This window comes from Drosophila albomicans, chromosome X (genome assembly GCF_009650485.2).
Source record: "Drosophila albomicans strain 15112-1751.03 chromosome X, ASM965048v2, whole genome shotgun sequence".
Taxonomy (NCBI): domain Eukaryota; kingdom Metazoa; phylum Arthropoda; class Insecta; order Diptera; family Drosophilidae; genus Drosophila; species Drosophila albomicans.
The window spans coordinates 30,205,293-30,227,714 of NC_047627.2; the positions used below are offsets into that span (position 1 = coordinate 30,205,293).

General features: G+C 34.2%; 1 long non-coding RNA gene across 1 annotated transcript in view; it reads right to left on the reverse strand.

Annotated features, from left to right (window-relative positions):
- LOC117577861 (uncharacterized) overlaps window positions 1-22,422 on the reverse strand; it is a 35,664-nt gene that overhangs the window by 1,379 nt on the left and 11,863 nt on the right. Inside the window, exons 2-3 of the long non-coding RNA XR_004573316.2 lie at window positions 16,977-17,005; window positions 6,333-6,375 (exon numbers count right to left, since the gene is read on the reverse strand). This is a non-coding gene — a long non-coding RNA (uncharacterized LOC117577861). The remainder of the gene's footprint in view (window positions 1-6,332; window positions 6,376-16,976; window positions 17,006-22,422) is intronic.

Sequence of the window (22,422 nt, forward strand, 5' to 3'; positions counted from 1 at the left end):
ACTTGCTTGGGATGTACCCGAGTAATAAAGTTGAGGAAGATAACTCATCTGTGTGCAAACAGAGGTGCGTCAACTGTGACTATAAGAGTGTGAGTATTGATTACAAGGGCAACCTTAACCCAAGCCAAAAAAGAAAGAAAAAAAAAACCAAAATCTAAACAACATTGGCAAGAAGGTGTGTTTTGGGTCTCTCAGAGACGACAGTCGACAATCGGCGTTGAGTCAATAGTTTAATCAGTTCAAATACGAGATACAAGATACAACATCAGTCTTTGACTATGAATTGCGAGTTTCGTTTCGTTTCGTTTTAGATTTGAATACGCAATGCAGCCGGCGTCGATTTTCTCCAGCTCCTTTTAACTCCCTCAATTTAGGGTTGGGATTCGTTTTTTTGGGATTGTTTTTTGCTACGCTAAGTAAATATTTTAGTTGAATGATAAAAACGAAATGAAACGAGTTGCAGTTGCTGCTGCTGCTGCTGCTGCTACAAGAGTGGGAGTAACAGGAGCTGTGGCATGCGACGTGTGGCATGCCATACACACACACGAAGGGTAAAAAAAAGCGCACGCAGATGCATTTGTCGAGCTCGTGTTTATTTTGCTTGTCGCCTATTGCGTGGGACAGCGACATGTTCGACTGCTGTAGCTGCAGATACAGATACACATATGCGACTATAGATACAGATACAGATACGGATAGAGATAGATACAACAACATGGAAAACTTAACTAAAGATTGTTGCCATGGCTATCGAAGTCGAAGCAAACACATGAATATTCAATCAGTTTGTAATGTTGCGAGGGTGGCTCGCAATCGTGGCTTGAACCGACCGTTAGCACCGCCAGAGGGTGAATTTTCTAGAGGGGTGAGTTCAACACAGTTGTTGGTTGGGGAATGGAGAAGACGAAGGGACTAGAAAGCGGGGAAAGAAAAAGGCAAATAAGTCACACGCTTGTCGTGAGCCGCGAAATTGAGCGCAAAGCAAGAGAAACTAAATAAATCCAGCGATAGATGATATTACAAAGAAAAAATATTGCTATGAAATTGAAAGAGAAATTGTAACAGAAGATAGAAGAGATGAAGAAAGAATGAAGTCCTATAAAGAAGGAGAGAATAAATACTACTGTAACATATCGCAGAATAGATGAAATACAACTTGGAATATATGTAGTTCTATAAAGATAAAGATTCTAAAAACTAGATGTGACAAGAAGCCTATTAAGATGTTATGATATTTGGTGAAAGGAGTGAAGATCGATTTAATTGAGAAAAGAAAATCAAGGGATAGAAGATATAACGGAGAAAAAATACTTTTACTAGACAGAACATAACAGATGAAAAAAAACCTAGATCGAAGTTCTATAAAGAAAGATATGCTAAAAACTAGATGTGGAAAGTTGCCTATTAAGAAGTTGTGAAATTTAGAGAAAGGAATGAAGATCGGTTTTATTTCAAAGAAGACTAAGGAAGTAAGCCAAGAGATAGAAGATACAACGGAGAAGAAATACAACTACGAATTAAAAAAATATATCGAAATGACATACTAAAAATGCTAAAATATGTCAAAGGCTATATTTGGTATATAGATATGCCAAATATTCTCTACACCAAAGTTATCTTGAATAACTTCTAGAATTTTTATATAATATAAAAACTTAGAATGAACGGAAAAAATGACTACAAAATTGAAGGTGATTAGACAGAAGAGATGAGAACCAAACTTGCAATGAAGTCCTATAAAAATATACCAAAAAGTAGATGTAATTTTGTAATATTTAGAGAATGGAGTGAAAATCTGTTGCATATGAAGCAAATGAGACTATAACGGAGAAGAAATACTGCTAAATTGAAGAAGACTGCAACAGAAGACATAAATATTAAAAACCAAACTTACAATGAAGTTCTAAAACGAAAGATATTCTAAAAAACAAGAAACCTATTAATAAAGTGTGATATTAGAGAAAAGAATAAAAATCGTTTTCACATAGAATGAAATACAAGATGACAGATAATAATTTAGACAAGTTTTGAGTGGAAGAGAAGGTGAAAGTTATTTTAACATTTGTTGAAAGAATCGTATGTTAGCAATGCTTTTTATAATATGTAAGTGCAAAAGAATAATCCCGAAAAGCAATCAGCGAATGACTCACGGAGAATGAGAAGGAAAAGACAGCTATCGACTTTAGTTCGCCCTTACGAAATATCTATAGGCGATCCATTATCAATATGTTCGTCATCCCCTCCTCCTCCTCCTCCTCCCACCGTTCAATATTTTGATCTTGATCTAAGCGAATCGGGGTTTCCGTCTCGTTTGTCATTTGTCCCAGGCAAAGGCAAAGGCAAAGTCAAAACGCGCAACGCGTATCGAACATCAGGCAATAAGCCAAAGTCGAAACCTATCTCCACTAATAATATATACTCTACACACTAAACTTTACTCTACTCATACTTTATTATTATATATACTTACGTCGTTTCCTATAATAATGAAAATAAGTTTTGTATCTGTATGTAAGTCGGTAACACACTATCAAGAGAATAGATAACGCGTGAGCAAACGTCTCTAGCTTCAGCTCTAGCCTCGTTTCAGTTTAACTCTTAAAAGAAAAACCCAAAGTAGTAAGCGAATTGAGTATGCACGACTGATTGTATACCCTATATTCCTTCAACTAGTATTGTATTGTAAATTGTATTGATAAATTGATGTGCTATAAAATGCTAAGGAAAATACTAAATTGATATGCTATAAAATACTGAATAAAATACTGAATTGATATGCTGTAAAATACTAAAGAAAATACAAAATGTGTATGCTGCAAAATATAGAAAAATTCTAATTCGATATGCGATAAAATATTAAAGAAAATACTAAATTTGAATGCATTAAGATACTGAATAATATACTAAATTGATATACTACAAAATACTAAAGAAAATACTGAATTGGTATGCTAAAAAATACTAAAGAAAATACTACATTGGTATGCTAAAAACACTAGCACTATGCTGCAAAATATTAAAAAAATACTAATTTGATATGCGATACAATACTAAAAAATACTAAATTTGAATGCATTAAGATACTGAATAAAATACTAAAATGATATGCTTTAAAATACTAAATTGCCATGCTACAAAATACTAAGTAAAATATTTAATTGATATGCTATAAAATATTAAAGAAATTACTACATTGATCTACTACAAAATACCAAAGACAATACTAAACTTACATATATGCTATAAATTACAATAGAAAATACTAAATTGACATCATATAAAATACTAAAGAAAATAGTAAGTTGCTATCCAAAGAAAATACTAGATTGGTACGCTATAAAATACTAATACTGATATACAATATTATACCAAGGGAAATACAAAATGTATATGCTATAAAATACTAAATAAAATACTAAATTGAGAAATGGATTCATAATAAAAGCTCTTGCTCAAGAGACATTAACTACATTTGAAGTCAGCTCAATGATTCTTTTATTATAGATTGAGGATTGTATTTTTCAAATTTGATATGCTGTAGAATACTAAAAAATAATAGTAAATTGATATGCTCCAAAATACTATTATTCGTAATTTGTATGGAGGAATGTATTATATTTATATTTAAAGCTGTTGCTTAAGACAATTCAAAGAATTTTAATAAGAGATCTCTGATTAAGGTAAGGGACAAGCTGCACATTTAATTTCCTAGTTGACTATGTTACCCTCTCAGCAGTCACTAATAGATTACAGGGTATAAACACGCAAACAGAACCGAACAGAAGAGAACAGAACAGCATAGAACCCAAAAGCCATCGACAATGCCGACAACAAATTCACCTGATATCAAAAGTCGTCAGCGTCAGCGTCGTCGGCTTAAATCTCAAGAGCGCGCACACATACAGGAAATCTTCCCCCTTTGGCCCCCATCTATCGAAAGAGGTGCTGAGTGCGGTGGCTGCTTGCTTGCTTGCTTCGTAGATTGTTGAAGGTGGAAAGTATATCGCTTATCGCTTGGCAAAATCATCGATCATCTCAAATTCACGATCCATCATCATTAGCGATAAGACTCTGTGTGTGGACTCGGTTTGCTCCAAATACGCTTGAAGTTTCCACAGTTTGCCGCAAGCTTCGCACTCTTTATCCCCCCTCCTAGCACCTTAAGGTCATCGAAGCAGCCAAAGTGCAGATCATCAAATCAATAATAACAACAACAAGAAAACAAAAGAACAAAAATGATCTATTGTGCTCTAAAGGTGCTACGACTATCTACTATCCACCTATAGACTCTGTCCTCCAAGTCCGAAGTTATCTCTTGCATTGCACCGACGTATCGCTACACAGCGAGAAAAACAATAGTAAATACAAAATTAGAATATATTAAATTACATTCATATTAATCATATTGTGATCGATTTAGCAGTCAATTATGTTTAAAGTGACTTCTGCATTAACTTTATTAATTATATATTATATTATAAATATTTTTAATTTATTTATTTACTTATATTTCGATTTATCTATGCCTATTTATTTTGTATATTTGTTTATCTTTATTTTATGGCTTATGACTTTTTTATATTAAGTTTCTTTCAGTATTTATTTTCTTTCTTTTTTTTATTTATATAAAAGTGAATTTCATGTTATAATGATAATGATAAAAACTACTTCTACATAAACTTTATAAAATAAATCATTTTTATTTGTTTATTTACTTTAATTTGGCTTAAATATATTTATGTTTATCTACTATGCCTATTTATTTTTTATATTTGTTTATCTTTATTTTATGACTTGCATTTATTTATTTATTTTTTTCTCTCAGTATTTTTTTTCTTTCTTTATATTAAAGTGAAATTAGTGTCACGTTTATAATCCATTTTTACCGATTGAATAGTTTTATTATACATAAACTTTGTTAAAGAAAGAACTTTTTTATTTCATATTTGCTTTTATTATATAATATTTATGTTTATCAACGTTCATTAATTTATATTTGTTTCTCTTTATTTCATGACTTTTGTTTAGTTTTGCTTTATATTTGTGATATTAAATTTTCTTCTGTATATTTATTTTTTAATTTTATTTCATTTATATTTTATTTTTGTGTTTTTTTCATATTTTATTTATATTTTATTTTTGAATTTTTTATATTTGAATATTCAAGTGTATTTAGTGTCACGTTCATAACCTAAATTTGAATATCGCTTGCTTAGCATTACCAACTTTTTCTCGCTGTGTAGAAATCTATTCTATTGATGGGTACAAAGCTAAGCAGAATAACCCGTAACCCGTAACCCGTAAACCGTAAACGTAGCCGTAACCGCAACCGTAAGCAGAGCCGTAACCGATTCCATGGCTCGATTCGCCTTGAGTCTTGTGGCTGGCTGGCTGTTTATCTTTATTGTGGCCTCATTTTTCCCCACCTCGGAATTCGTTTTCGGTTTTGTTTTGTGTATTTTTTTTTTTTATAATTTCTAAGACGCGTTGCGCTCCCAATTGATTGGCCGCTAAATCATGTCACGTGCTCGATTATACAGTCGAGATATATACACAATAAATAATCATTCCGAAATGCACTTCTAATGCGTCTTTACTTCGACGTCTTCAGCGTCTTTTGCTCTCTCTATCTCGGACTCTTTACACTATATAACATATATATATGTTATGTATATATGTATGTATATCTCCTTCTCGCTCTCTATCTGCGCCTCGCCAATTTTTTATGATACCCTCGACTAGCCTGGTTTTCCAACTTGTTGTTTATGCCTCTTGTTTTTATGAAGCTATTTACACTTGACAAAAAAAAAACAAAAAAACAATAGCAAGAATATCAATCCATCATCGACCCAATGACTCATTGAACTGTGAGAAGTCTTCTCATGGTGTGCTAAGCTGATAACTAAAGTTGAACTACACTAAAGACAGTATTTCGCAAGAAATCTTCCCTTCTTTCTGATGGAAAATTCTCTAGTTCTTAATTTTACTCATCAGCAGCATAGCAAAGATGTAAAGTTAATTCTTATTTGATTTGCAAATTGAAATCATAAATACAGTCGATATATACTACAACTAAAGATTCTGTACTGTATTCTGCAGGACATCTTCCCTTCTTTCTGATGGAAAAGTCACTAGCTCCTAATTTCACTCCCACAAGCATAGCAAAGATATGTAGATACTTCTCAATTATTTTGTTAATTGAAATCATAAATATAGTCGATATATACTAAAACTAAAGACTGTATTCCAAAGGAGAAACTTTTCCTTCTTTCTGATGGAAAATTCTCTAATTTTGGCAAGTTTAAGATAAAATCAATTGTAAGTTTACTCACCAGCCGCATAGCAACGACTTCAAAGATACTTCTCAATTGAATACTGAAATTAAAAGAAGATAGAAATGTAGATTGAAGAAATTTACAAAAACTATTTAATTGCAGTGTAGTGGAATATTGTATAAATAAAATTGTTTTTACTTGTCGGAACACTCGATTAGCTGTGTGTGTGCAGATGTGTGTGATGTAAGAGGCAGCTGCTGTCATAAAGCGGCAAAAGCGATCGCTAGATCTATCTATCAATCGATCTAGAGATAAGAGATATTACAGTTGAGTTGGCCAAGATAGTCAGCACACTTTACAAATAAAACAAAAACACACGCTTTGAATTGCATTGAGCACTGCAAAGTTGAGTTGACGCCAATCGTTGAGCCCCAGCAAAGCCCCCCAAAAAGTATCTCTATCTATCTATCTATCTATCTATCTATCTATCTTACTAGCTACCTCGCGTATCGTATCTGTTTGTATATTTCTCTCGGGGGATTTAGTTCCAAAGACGCTGTAAACGATTTTTAAGCCTTTTTCCCCTGCGCGTGATAAATGAAAAAAAAAAAAAAAAAAAAAGGTACAACACAAAGTTAAGTCGATGTTACGATATTATGATATGCGATGGTTGTCAAATGTTGATTGAGACTTTTGTCAATACTCGATTGCATCAGTGATCGCAATTTGGTGATCACACACATTTCCTTCATTTTTCATTTTTGCACTGACTCAGCTGCCTTATGTAGAATGAATCATCCATCGGTTCAGGGTCTGTTTTGGCTTCTCAATGGGGGTTTTACGTAGTGCTTAACACTGCTCCCTATCAGTGCCAAAAAAAAAACAAAAAGCGAAACAAAAACAAACGAAATAATTTACGTTTACCTGTATCTATCTATGGACAAACCTAATCGCAGCGTACATCATTTAGTTGTAGTTTGTTTTTTTCGTTGTCTTGTCTCTTTGAATTGGCCAATGACGTTGTCGATAAGCGTCCGTGTATGTGTGTGTGTGTGTGAGTGGTGTGTGACCAACATTTGGGCCCATAAATCGTTTCCAGTTAAACTCATTATATAATTGACCATTTTGATGGCATATTACAATGTACTTTGGCTCCTCATACATAATTACCGAACCCAATTTCGAGTGCTTCCTAGTTGTCCTGTTCTGTCCTGTCCTGTGTCCTGTGTCCTGTTCCTCCCTCAATCAATAAATGCGAACGCATAATTCATGGAGAAAACCTCCCGAAACCGATTCCCACATCTATCTAGTTTGCCCACCTGTCCATCATTTATGTATTATCGATTGTACACTGAGTGAAACGACGAGTTTGCAATACACTAAAGTGCACATGAAATATTTGGTCTAAATAAATATTGATTTGTGTAATACTTTTATCAAATATTGCATATACATTTATTGAAAAGAAAAGTTAATTTGCGCACTTCACAGTATATATTAAAGATATAAAAACCAATGCAGCTGTTATGCATCTAGAATTTAAAGAAATCTAATACAACAACTAAACAGCTGTTATAAATCTATCACATAGATTCCATATGCCGAATATAGCTGAAAAAACTCATCTAATGAATGAGTTCTCTTGGTTAGTTTTGTTGGAAAACTAATGATAGTTTACTAAGTCAACAACTCTTTGTGTATAATAGTTTAGATGACTGCAATAAGCATATACCGAAAATTTCAGCTGCATAGCTCTCCTCTTAGTCGAGTTCAGTGGGTTAGTTCAGTTATAAAGTTATTATAGATCTGAAATATAGATTCCATATGCGGAATATAGCTGAAAAGCAGCATTTCCAGCAGTTTGCATCTCAAAAACTCATCTAATGGCTGAGTTCACTTGGTAAGTTAAGGTGCAAAACTAATGGTAGTCTACTAAGTCGACAGCTATTTGTATACAATCGCTTAAATGATAATAATAAGCACATCCTGAAAATTTCAGCTTGATAACTTCACTCTTGGCCGAGTTCACTTAGTTAGTTTAGCTATAAAAATGAATGTATGATAGTTTTATTTCCGAAACTTGCTTTGCATTAGTTATGCGATATTTCTATGATATATAATTAAATATCACTTATGTGTCTACTATTTTCACTCAGTGTACACTTTGCTTCACCCCCTCCCCCAACCCATCGCTGTCTGACCAACTGAAGAAGCACTAAAATGGGGATAACATTGGTTTTTGTGTCTGCTGCTATTCCACCCACCCATCCACTCTGTCTCTTTCTCTCTCTCTCTCTCTTCCTCTCTCACTCTTTATCATCCCCTCTGTGTATAGGTGTGTGTGTGTATCTTGCAGATACCCAGATACACAAGTGTTGCCCAGGTAACTAAAACCATGAGAATTGTACATAACAAACCAAAACGCAAGTTGGGAATGGGGCAGCTCTTCTCTTCCTACACACAACTACATACATACATATGCTTTTATATATAGGGGTGGATCCCCTTCTCCCCCTACTCCCCTCCCAGACTCGCTCTGCTCTGCTCTGCTCTGTGTGCTGCGGGTGCGCTACTTTTGCTGCTGCTGCTGCTGCTGCTTTGGCTGATGTTGTCATTGGCCAGCCGCCACCTTCAGTTTTGTTCGCCCGCATGATTTCATCTGAGCGAAGAAGAAGCAGCAGCAGCAGCAGGTAAAACAAGCTTACGCTGCTTCTGCTGCTGGATGCAATAACAGCAAATCGATAAACTGTTCTCGTTTCAATCGTCTCTGCAGCTGCGACTGTTTAGTGGTTCGTTGACTAAATGCGGGCGTGTGCGTTATATACACACCAACACACACACACACGCACACATACATCTGGCATGACTAGTCGGGCATTATGCTGTGTAACAAACAACAAGAAAAAAAATCAATGCGCAGCAGCAGCAGCAGCCACCGCAAGCAGAGCAGAGTAAACGAATCACAAAAACGCAAGTCACGCGGGAGATGTATGTACACTCACACACACACACATACACACACAGGCAGACAGCCGCGCCATCATTGCCCATGTGCGTGTGTAGAGAATAGAACGACGATGTAAATGGTCGGTCCTGCGCAGCAGCAGAAGCTGAGACAGAGATAGCAGCAGCCGAGAGGCTGCTGTGGTTGGTTCACACACAGACACAGCAGCGATACACGCACACACACACACATCAGCACAGACAGCGACTGCGCTGCTCCTGCGCCACAACGAGAACAAATCTCAAATAAGCAAAAGGAAATACATACAGACATACATACATGCATACGAATGCGAATGCGAAGGAAACACACGGCTCCAAAAGCTGTGCTGCTCGCAGCGACGTCGACGTCAGCTGCTGTGGCTGCTCCTCGTCTGCCCAATTGCCAGGCAGCAATTTATCAGCAGCGCTTCTTGCCCAACACAGATGCGACGTCAACGCAGCAGCAGCAGCAGCGTGCTGCCGTCGCCTGCGTCAGCGTCAGCGTCATGCGCTCTCTTGCTCTCTTCGTCGTGTGCTGCAGTCGTCGGTTGTGTTGCTCGCGCTCTCTCGTCGCTCGTTTTGTCTTCGTGCCTGCTTGGCGTATCTATGTGACTTATCTGTGTGAGCACTCGGCATGTGTGCGTTTGTGTTTCACTCTCTCTCTCTGCTGCTGCTGCTGCTGCTGCTGCTGTTGATGACGAGAGAGAGGAACACTCTCTGCTGCTGTGGCGGCTGGCTATGCGCTTTGATTATACCTAAAAGTGCTGCTGTTTGGTTTGTCTTCGGCAATGTCGTTGAACGCGAGCCTCGTGTCTTCTCGTCTCGCCTCGTGAGCCGACGACGTCGACGTCGCTGTCGCTACTTCAATTGAATTGTAATGAGCGTGTGGCGGCAATGTTGTTGTTGTTGTTGTTCTTGGTCTTGTTGTTGTTGTTGCTTTTGGAAAATTTGTTAAAATTTTCGTCGCCAGGTTTACGGTTTTTTGCTTTTGGCTGTTTTTTGTTGTTGTTGTTAATGCGTTTTACGCTTTACGTTTTATGTTTAATCTTTCATTTTCGTCGCCGCTCTCGCTGTTGTCATCTTCTCTCTGTCTTTCTCTGCTACCTTTTGTGACTCTTTCTTTCTCTCTTACTCCAAACTTCAGCTTGAACTCTAATTTGTTTAAATTGTTTTTTAATTAACTATCAACGACATTTTCTTTTCATTGTTTGTCAGCAAATTTTCGTCTCGTTTCGTTTTATTTCTTTCCTCCCCCTTTTCCCTCGTCTTCTTTTTCTTTCTTTTGACTAGTTGGTTCTGAGTCCCCCCCACTTATAATATTCATTTTGTAGTTGTTGTTGGCCATAATGAAGCTGTAGCGAGCGAAAGTTGATGACAGCGATGAATAATGCACAGTTAATTGGGATCTGTCTCATTTCGGATAAGCTGAGATCTATTATCCGAAAGTAGACGAAACATTATCCAGTACTGTACTAGTTTGTTTGGATAGTACTCGACATTGTTTTGGATATTTTCGGATAATAGATAGCAACTTATCCGACAAGTTGAGATCGATTATCCGAAAGTAGACGAAACATTATCCAGTACTGTACTAGTTTGTTTGGATAGTACTCGACATTGTTTTGGATATTTTCGGATAATAGATAGCAACTTATCCGACAAGTTGAGCTCTATTATCCGAAGGCAGCCGAAACATTATCCAGTACTGTACTAGTTTGTTTGGATAGTACTCGACATTGTTTTGGATATTTTCGGATAATAGATAGCAACTTATCCGACAAGTTGAGATCTATTATCCGAAAGTAGACGAAATACTATCCAGTACTGTACTAGTTTGTTTGGATAGTACTCGATATTGTTTTGGATATTTTCGGATAATAGATAGCAACTTATCCGACAAGTTGAGATCTATTATCCGAAGGCAACCGAAACATTATCAAGTTCTGTACTAGTTAGTTTGATGATTTCGGATAATAGATTGCAACTTATCCGAAATAATAATAATAACAATTATTTAATAGATCTCAATTTATCCGAAATAATAAAGATAATGTTAAAATATGGTACATTTTTTTCTTTTTGTTCGTCTATCCATGATGAGATTATGAAAAATGAAATGAATTTTATAAATATATTCGATTGTTTGGATTATACAAGTTAAAGACATTACATCTCACAAAACAAAAGAAAATCTTGAAATGACTAGAAAATTATTGTCCGAGAAATCGGAAAAACATATTAAATATAGAACATATCCAATTAAAATATGTTATTTAAAGAATTTGAATATGAATTTTCTGAGCTAATATCTGCTGTAATATTAGCTCTAGTCTGAACACTATTTGGAAAACAAAAAAATCATTCTAAATTTTGATTAACCTACTGAAACTTAACTTAAGACAAAAAAAATATATATATATATACGTACATATCTATTATGGTATATATAATCTATCTATAATCTACTATTGAATCTTGATTCAAACAATTATATAACTTCAAAGATTATTGCACTATCTATTGCACTATTGAATCTTGACAAGAATTAATCTCAACCCATGTTCTTCAGAGCAAAGTAAATAAAAATCGATTCTAAATTATTAATCTTAAAAAGAATAAAGAGTCATGTCTTCAGAGCAAAGTTAAAATGTATTCCTCAGTTATGGCAATTGGATTTCAAGTTCCAGCGAAACTATGAAATTAATCATTGATTATCCTTATCGATTTTGTTGCTTGTGGTTTTTCATTCTTTTTGTGTGTTGATGAAATCACAATGCTGCGATTCCAATGCACTCGTGACTCATGCGATTGAGTTGAATGAGTTGGCCAACACTGAGCTGCTGGTATAGCTAAAGATATGCCTTCTATATATACATATACATTTATAGTCTATGACTTATTTATAAGATTATTCAAATTTATTAAATTTTTCTTTTAAGACTGCTATTTTAAAGTACAAAGCACTTATCCATATTCGCTAAAATATTGAATTAGCCAAAATGAAAAAAAAAAATGTTTAATTATTAAAAATTAAATACTTTAAGCTGTTTTAACTAAATTGTCTCTGGAAGTTGTGTTTATAAAAGTATATTCGATAGCACTGCTATTTCAATGTTTAGCTCTAATCGCTTTGGCTTTCCCCGACTGCATTTTGACTGCGTTGTCCTTGACCCTGCTGTGAATTGTTGTTGCTGTTGTTGTTGTTGTTGTTGACTAATTGCGGCTGGCAGTTTTTCCAATTTCCACGCTCACCTCGAAGCAGACGCGACGGCGATGCTAGCGTCGCTTTTCTTGTTGTTGTTGTTGTTGTTGGCTCTTTGCTTGTTCTATTTTTAAAATTGAAACACGCCAACGAGACGCGTAATAACCATAAATAGTTCCAAATATTTCACTGCCCGCTCGCGTGCTGTCTCTCTCTCTCTCTCTCTCTCTCTCTCTCTCTCTCTCTTACTCTCTCTCTCTTTCCGTTGTTAACTCTCCAAAGTTCTTTTAGGTGCAACAGCAGCCAAGTTCTTTGCTGCTTGTCTCATTTGCCAAAAATGTTGTTGTTCCCCACAACCCCCCCCACCCCCTTGTCCCACTGACTTCTCCTACTTTATCTATGCTCTTTCTCCTTCCTCTTTATCTGCGCGTTGGCTTTTGGTCAGCTTTTTGGCCGTCTTTGTTGTCGCTTATCTCTGGGCCACAAATGATTGAACGGCTGCTGTTGCTTTTGCTGTTGTTGTTGTTGTTGTCCCCACATCCTGTAATTGTGTTTTGTCTTCTCATTGTTTTTAGTCTCTTCTAAAACACCCTCTTTTGGCATTGCTTAGAGAAAGTAACCTCTAACGTTAGCTTTTTGCTCTCCTTTTACCTATAATCCATTTCAATTTTTCCTCCCAATTTTTTAACTTTTCTCCTATTTATTCTTTAATTTTTTTTTCTTACTTTTTTCTTTTTTCTAACTTCCTTTTCTTCTTTGCTTTCATTTTCGTCTCCTCCTTTCTTGCCTTTTCTTCTCTGTTTTTCCCATTTCATCTTTCCATTTCCTTATCCTCTATCAGTGCTCCTCCTTTCCTTTTCAACTTTACTTATGCTTTGTCCTTTCAACGTTTTCAGCCCCTTATATAATTTACCTTCACTTTCTATATAATTAAGGCTCTCCTATGACATCTTCATTTCAATTTTTTGTTCACTCTTTTTTTTGCTTCATCCTTCTCCAGGTTATTTGCTATTTCTCTCCTTTTCCTTCTTTCTTTAATTTGTCTATCTTAACTTATCTTTTCCATTTTCTTCTCTTCTTTCCTTTCATTTTCATCTTCTCCTTTTGTCTTTTACTCCTCTTTCTTTCCCTCCTCATTTTTCAACTTAGTGTAAGTTCTTCTCCTCTATCGGTGCTCCTCTTAACTTTTTCTCCCGCTCTCCCTTCCCTCAACCATTCTCCATCAACTGTTGTTGCGCCTTTGATGTGGTCGCTTATCTAATCGACATTCATCAGTCGCCGTCGTCGTCGCCGTTTTCCTCTTTCTCCTCCCTCACCCCTTCCTCCCCACGCAAGATTAGCGAAGCTGCGACGCCACAAAACTGAAGATAGCAGATACCAGAGTGCGAGAGAGAGAGAGAGAGCGAAAGAGAGGGGGGAAGCTTTGCTGTGTTTGTTGCCTTGTTTCATTGGCTTCTGGTTTTTTTTTGCTCTGTTCTGTTCTGTTGTTGTTGTTGCCCCTTCTACCTGTCATCTTCCCCTCTTCTTTGGCCATGCAATCTCCTCATTTATTTTTGGTATTTTTATGACACCTTCCGATAGGCACAACAATTATAAGAACACACATACCGATTATTTAACGAATGCGACCAGATAACGATTCTCACTATCGACGCCTAAATACCCTGGAATATATTTGTTTTTAAAACATTTTTTTTAAACTTGATTTCTTTTTCAACAATTAAAATGTGACTTTGGCAATGTAAGTAATTAATTGGTAAATTAAATAAAATTTATTTTTAACAACTTTTCCCACTGTAGATTATTCTATTATACTATTTATGCAATATTGAATTCAAATGAAATAATTTTACTTTTAAACTATTGTACTTTAATCTTAAGAAATTCTGTATTACAATTTTTATTCTATACTTTTCTTAAATGAAAATATCAACTATAATTATGTGAAATCTATTTACGCAAGCTTAAATTATATTATAAAATTATATTTTTGCACAGACATATTTATATATTCCAGGATATCCCAATCAACAAACATTTGCAAACATTTAGTTAGAGCATAGTCTATTAATATTATTTTCATCGTTTTCAACCTGTTCTATAGTACCTTCTTTTAGCGTTACTTTCTGTAACCTTTAACATTAACTTTTTGCTCTCATATTCCTTATTATCCATTTCAACTCTTTTTTTCTACTCTTTTATTACTTTAATTTTCTCGTTTTTCTCGGATATTGGAAAAAGATTTCATAATAATAAAAGGATAGTTACCCTATTGTGCCTTCTGTATGATTACAGGGTATTAAATATACTTATATATTGATTTCACATGTTTTATGGCATATTTATCTTTTCTTTCCAATTTCTTTTTCTCCTCTTCCTTCTTTCTCTATGCATTCGTGTTGTCTTACAACAATTGCAGGGTATCTTAAAGCAAAATGAGACATTTTCAAACTAACGTTACTCGATACAGTTTTCAACATAATTAGAGGATATTAAACACCTTGAAGTTGTATGATTAGAAGTTACACAAGTTACCCGTCTTTGGAATGATAACAGGGTATTGAAGTGCATATATTTATATATTGATTTCACATGTTTTATGGCATATTTATCTTTTCTTTCCAATTTCTTTTTCTCCTCTTCCTTCTTTCTCTATGCATTCGAGTTGTCTTTTAACAATTACAGGGTATCTAAAGCCAATTTTATGTTAATACTGTTATTGAAACATGTTCAAACTAACTCGATACAGTTGTGAACATAGAACACCTTGAATTTGTGTGATTAGAATTCTCGCAAGTTACCCGTTTGTGCTTTCTAATTGCAGGGTATCGAAGTGCATATATTTATACATATATTGATTTCACATGTTTTATGGCGAGTTGCGTTGTCGTCAGTCGTCGGTTCCAGCTTCAGTTCTAATTCCAAAAGTCACAAGGCAAGTGACGAAGCGAGATAGAAGAATGGTGAATGGTGGCGTAAAGGATGGAGACGGGGTGGTGGCAAAGGGGTGGAGAAGAGAGAGAGGGGGGGTAAGAAAACGAGTGACGCACAGAGAACGCAACTGTACTTTTTACACATCTTGCGCAAGATTCGATCATAAACCACAAATGTGCACGGCTCTTTCTCTTTGCATGTGTGTGTGTGTTTGTGTGTGTGTGTTTGTGTGTGTGTGTGTGTGCGTAATCAATGAAACTGTGCGCTGATAGCGCTTGGCATTAACTCTATCAAGGTGTTCGAAACTATTCATATTAGCATAACGCTTCTAATCTTGCAGACTTGCCCCGCATGAATGCTCCACTTTTTTTTTCTGCCACTGTATGTGTGTGTGTGTATGTATATGAATATAGATAGGTATATATGGATGTATGTAGGTGTATATTTAGTCAAGGTAAATCGTTTATCTGGCGGAGGGAAATGCCAAACACTCAGATTTCGATTTCGAATTTGATTCTCATGCTCGCGATGTTCATTTTAATGCAGAAAATACACTGCGCGAAATAATTTCATTTTAATACGAAGCAAATGAAAAAATTTTGTTCTTAAATTACTTTCAATATAATTTATTAAAATGTGAATTTGAGCAAATGAGAGAAATTTGGTCTTAAATTAATATTATTATAAAGTAAGTTTGAGCAAATGAATTAATTTTACCTTTAAATTATTTATAGTTCAATACAATTTTATTATACATAATACGAATTTCAAGCAAATTACGGAATTTACTCTTCAATTATTTTAGCTTTAAACTAAAGTATTTCAGTATTAAAAAATATATTCTATTTTTTTTTTAAATTAAAGTAGAAACTTTAATTATGTGAAATAGATAAAAATAGAATACAAAAATCTTAATACAGAAGTATTTCAGTGTAATGTAAAAATAATTTAAAAGTAAAATTTGTCATATAGAAATTTATTAGTTTAAAGTATATAAAATTTCAATTTCAAACTAAAATAAAATTATATTTTTCCATTTAAAATAATATCTACTAAATTACCATATTTGATAAATTCTATCATTGTTCGAAAGCTGGCAACTTTATCATTATTATTATACTAAATTACCGATTTGAGAACAAATCAAATCATTTTAGTCTTAAATTATGTATACTTCAATATAAAATTTATTACAATATGAATTTTATGAAAGTGAAAGAACTTTACTCCAAATTTTTGTTTTATAATTATATATATATTATATGTGCAATTTTTTCTCAAACTCAAATTATAACAAATTTTGTATTTTTGCATTAAAATAATTATTAAAATAGGAATTGTACTATCTTTAGTTCATAATAACAATATTTAAAGTCCCTTAAATTGGTAATTCTGATAAATATAAAAATAAACTATATTTATGGGAAATCTTTTTGCTCAAACTCAAATTATAACAAAATTATATTTAAGCAAATCAACTTATTTGAAGAAGACTTTTAAGCTTTCATGAATAATAATATTATTTTCTTTTAAGTGCCTTAAAGTGACAATAATAATAAAATAAAAATATAAGTACTTACATTTTGGTATTGAATACGTTTAAAATATTCTGTAAAGAGAGAAAAATGTATAAAATAAGTATTTTCATTTTTGTTTTAATTGAATTTTAAAATATTTTTAACTGAATTTTAGAGAATTTCTTTCGCTCAGTGTATTTTGAATGTGAATTATTTTTGGTATCTGGAGCCGAGCTGACCGCTGTGTCACATCATGTTCTCTGTTCTCTGTTCACTGTTGAGCTATAAATTAATAAGGGGGCTGGCTTATGCAATAGTTGGTCAAAACAGGAAGACGTGTTCAAAGTCAATTTCTGTGTTCAATGCAATGCAATGCAAACAAAGTCAACACAATTCGTGCTGCTTTCCTCCGTTTCGACCCCTTTTTTCCAGCCACTTCTCCCCCCCCCCCACTTTGTACCGACCCCCCCTTGACTACTCTATAAATTATAGAGTATGGCATGCTGCATCAGTCTTCTTATCACCCGTTGAACACATAACAACTTAAACATACACTCACATATTTTCGCTGCGAGGGGAGTTTGTATAGTTTTCATAAGGTAGAGAATATTAAATAATAGTTGCAAATAATGAAAAATTATATGAGACAATATATTCAAGTAATTCAAATAGTTTCATATAGTACTTGATGGAGAGAATTTGAAGAAAAAATTGAGAGAAAATTTAAAAGCAGTCTACCGTTGAAAGTATTTTTTGTTCTTTAGGTAAAAATCTGATAAAATATGGCTTTCGGTATTTGAAGTATTTTTGCAGTATATGGAATTAATTTTAAATGTGACTAATTATGATATATTTTTAGCTGTTTTGCGGTATATTATTCAGTATATTTTTAGAGTAAAACTAATAGTATTTCATAGATAAACAAAAAAGGCCTTTGGCATATTTTTGGTATTCTTATTATTTGGTATATTCATAGAATAATACCTCCCTATTTTTCGTCTATTCAAAATGGGTAATGGGTATCTCATGGTTGAGCACACTCGACTGTAGCTTTCTTACTTGTTAAACATTCTAAAAGAAAAGACAGATCATGTTGTTCCTAAATTGATTTTTGAGGCTAAACTAATCTTTTTATTTGATTATACCTAAAAGTTATTCAAGAAATAATTATGTAGGCCTATTGTAATAACGTATTAGCTGCTTTCGTTGACAATCTGGTATATTTTGACCTCTATAATACAAAATAATGGACCGTAAAAATACTAAAAAGTAATGATGGCCATATTTGGTATATCGATGATGTGCTACATTCGAAATATACCAGAATGAAGTACTTTAACGATATACCAAGTATTTATTTTAGTATTATTTAGTATTATTTTTAGTATTTTTAGTATATTTTTCGATATATTATTAGAATAATACTTATAGTACTTCATCGATATCCCAAATAAAGCCTTGGACATATTTTTAGTATTCTTACGGTATATTATTTGGTATATTCTTAGAATTCGAGCACCCTCGACTGTGCTACATTCGAAATATACCAGAATGAAGTACTTTAACGATATACCAAGTATTTATTTTAGTATTATTTAGTATTTTCAAGGTATATTTTTTGATATATTATTAAAATAATACTTATAGTACGTCATCGATATCCTAAATAAAGCCTTGAACATATTTTTAGTATTCTTACGGTATATTATTTGGTATATTCTTAGAATTCGAGCACCCTCGACTGTAGCTTCCCTACTTGTTAAATATTCGAATAAAATCTGAGATCATTTTTCTCCTAAGCAAATCTTTTAAATTATTTTTTATACATTTTCAACTCTTACAAATAAACTGAAATGGCTCTAAAACATCAAAAGTGTAGCAAATATTCTGACTCCCACTTGAGGTGCCCTCGCAAATGAGTATTTGATTTGAGCGGGTATCTGCAGCTATTAATCCCCAGTGTCTGAGTGCTGTGATAAGCGATCGATTGGCAATAGAGAAGCCAGCACATATACGATTGTTGTGTGTTTATACTATATATGGAAACTGAAACTCATCAAGTATGAATTGGAAATGCCTGAAAGTCATAGAATGTAATCGGGCCATTAAATGTATCTCATGACATGAGCTCAACGACTCAGTCAGGTCTCTCGCCATATACAAAATATATTACGACTGCGAAACGTGCGCTACAAAAAAATGCAGTTTAGTTCCTCAGTTGCTCAGTTGCTCAGTTCTTTCCCCTCTCTTCGCCCTCTTTGCAGTATTCTATACCCTGCACCTGTTTGTTGGCTGCATCGACATCAGTTTCGTCTCCGATTTCGCATTTCACATTTTGCAGCCTCATGGCGCCACGTAACTAGAACACAAAAGCTCAACTCGGACAGTTTTGAATTGGTCAGCAATTCAATTTTTAGTTTTTTTAGTGGGTTTCGTTTGTTACCCAATTTGTTGCTTTTTGCTGTGCTCCATTATGCTCTCATCATTGCTCTCTATCGCTGACTACGTGCCACAAAAATGCTCGCATAATGCGTCTCCATGCGAGAAGAACGAAATTGTTGCACCTCTGTTTCTGTTTCTCTTTCTTTCTTGCTTATGGTTATTATAAAATATTTTCTAGCATGCGCCGCTTGCATCACAAAGGCAGCGCACAACACGCTGAATGCGAGGTGTAAAATATTACATGAATACTCGACAACAACAACAACAACAACAACAAAAGCGAACAAGTGAATTTGCTGCACTTGCTGAAAACGTTGCAAGAATTTCATGAGTCATGAAGCTGAATCTATCAGAATTTATATATCTCTCGATTCTTAACATAAACAACATAAATCTAATATAAATATTATATATGAAAAAGTCTTTAACAAATATAGCTTTTAATTATATGTGTCTATCTTTTTAAATAAAACAAATACAAATATTTCAAAATGCCTTGCTAAACTTGTAATTTAGAATGAGCAATTCATTTTCATCTTTTATTCAAAATGGATAGCGGGTATATCACACAACTAACTACTACAAACTACAATCGAGTGTGCTCGACTGTGCGATACCAACTACGCATTTGGAATAAGAGCTAAACAGTGAGGTATTGCTCTAAGAATATACCAAAAAATATACCGTAATAATACTAAAAATATGCAAACGGCTATATTTTATGTAAAAGTAGTATTATTCTAAAAATATACTAACTAATATACTAAAAAATATACCAAAAGATATATTCGATATATTAATATAGTGCTGAAATCAAAATATACTATAGAGTGCAAAAGCCGGTATCGAAATACTAATATACAAAAGGCTACATTTGGTATATTTATTTACTATGTACTAACACATTAAACATATAAATTAGAGTGCAAAAGAGGGTATAGAAATAGTTCAAAAATATACCTCCAAAATACTTAAATATACCGAATGCTTATTTGGTATATCAATGTTGCCAGATACCAGATATACCAGATTGTCAGCGAAAAGTATTTTATAAAAACCTCATGCAATTTTTATATGTACATCGTTTCGGTTGACTTTTACTTTCTAAGTAAAATTTAAACTTTTTTAAAAGTGTATTTATAATACGGATCAATGCTAACTTTTCTTAACGGATTGATAAAAGTTTAAAAATTCATATTTTATGTAAGTGCAATTTTTCGAATATTTTAAAGTGATCAAAAAGTTTGTCGAAAAGAAATAAGCAGTGGCAGGGTTAAAAGAAGATCTTCACTTTTTACTACCCATAATATAGAATAAAAAAATATAAAAGATTCGTTGGTTACTAATATTTATACAGCAAACGTTTATCATGTCCTTAATAAGGACTCTTTATCTACATCTACATAAAATAATATTTCATTATTTTGAAACCAAATAAAACAAGTAAGAAAGTTACAGTCGAGTGTGCTCGACTGTGAGATACCCGCTACCCATTTTTAATAAAGGCAAAATATTGCGGTATCATTTTCAAAATATACCGAAAATACTAAAAAAATACTAAAAATATACCAAATGGTATATTTGGTATATCGATATAGTACGCCATTCAAAATATACCAGTTGAGTTGGTACATTGTGCCGTCTAACAATGTACCAGATTGTCGGCCAAAGCAACTCAGACCCATAGTAAGTAGGCGTTTTTGCCCATACAAAAGTATTTCTTTAATAACTTCCACAATTTTCTTCTGATCGCAACAAAATTTTCAGGAATCATAACTACTATAGTAATTATTGAATATACCAAAATTCGTAACTCTAGCTTTAAAATTACGCTTGTTATTCGATTTTTTTGATTTGCGGGGGCGGAAGTGGGCGTGGCAAAAATTTGAAACAAACTTGATCTGCGTGCAAACATAACAAATGCTGTCGAAAAAAAATTATAGCTCTATCTCTTATAGTCTCTGAGATCCAGTGTTTCATACGGACGGACGGACAGACGGACAGACGGACAGACACACAGACGGACAGACGGACAGACGGACAGACGGACATGGCTATATCGTCTCGGCTGTTGACGCTGATCAAGAATATATATACTTTATAGGGTCGGAGATGCCTCCTTCTACCTGTTACATACATTTCCTGCCGGCACAAAGTTATAATACCCTTCTACCCTATGGGTAGCGGGTATAATAAATTTGTAATACTTCAATACTAAAGCCGACAATTTGAACATAAATCAGGAACAGATTTTCAGAGTTATAGGTTGCATTTTTTAACATATAATAAAGATTCTCTTTCCACTTAAATTGCACAACTCTTTAGTTAATACTCAACAAATAGAGCAATTATTGTCCGAGTTGTAAGGGGAGAAAGAATATGTTAAGAGAGTGTGAGAAACCTGAGCAAGTGTTATGCATATACATTATGTACATATATAACATAGGAGAAAGAGAGAGAGAGAGTGTGTTCTCAGATCTGTTGGCCTAGTGGAAGGCAAGTCAAGTGCCTTCGTCTCACTTTCAGTTTTCAATTAAGCTGGACAAATTCTTGAGGCATTGTCATAAGATAGTCGAAGCAACAACAGCAACAACGATAGTTGCTTGCTTTTCTTTTGCCGCGCATTTTCTTTTCATTTTCGTTTTCATTTGCAGTTGTTTATTTTCGTTTTCCTTTGCCCAATTTCCATTAAGAAGTAATTACGTTGCTGCTCATTAATTTCGTGATCGCATGCCATGTTCAAATGCACGTGAGACAACGAAGACGACGACGACGACGACGATGAGCTGAGAATGGATGACGGAGGGAGGGAGGAAGACTACTAAACTACTATTACAACAAATATGAGCACGAGTCCGGTCCGCAGGGACAACAACAACAACAGCAAGACATTGCTGCAACACCTGCCACATTCAACTGCAACGGGGGTAAAACTCAACTCACAACTCACAACTTGCAGCAAACTCGCAACTCGTTGCAGCTGCCTTATTTTATTTATTTCTCGTATTCATTTTTTTTTTTTTGGTCTCCCTCGCTTCGCGTTGCGCATACGCCACGTGGCACTCGA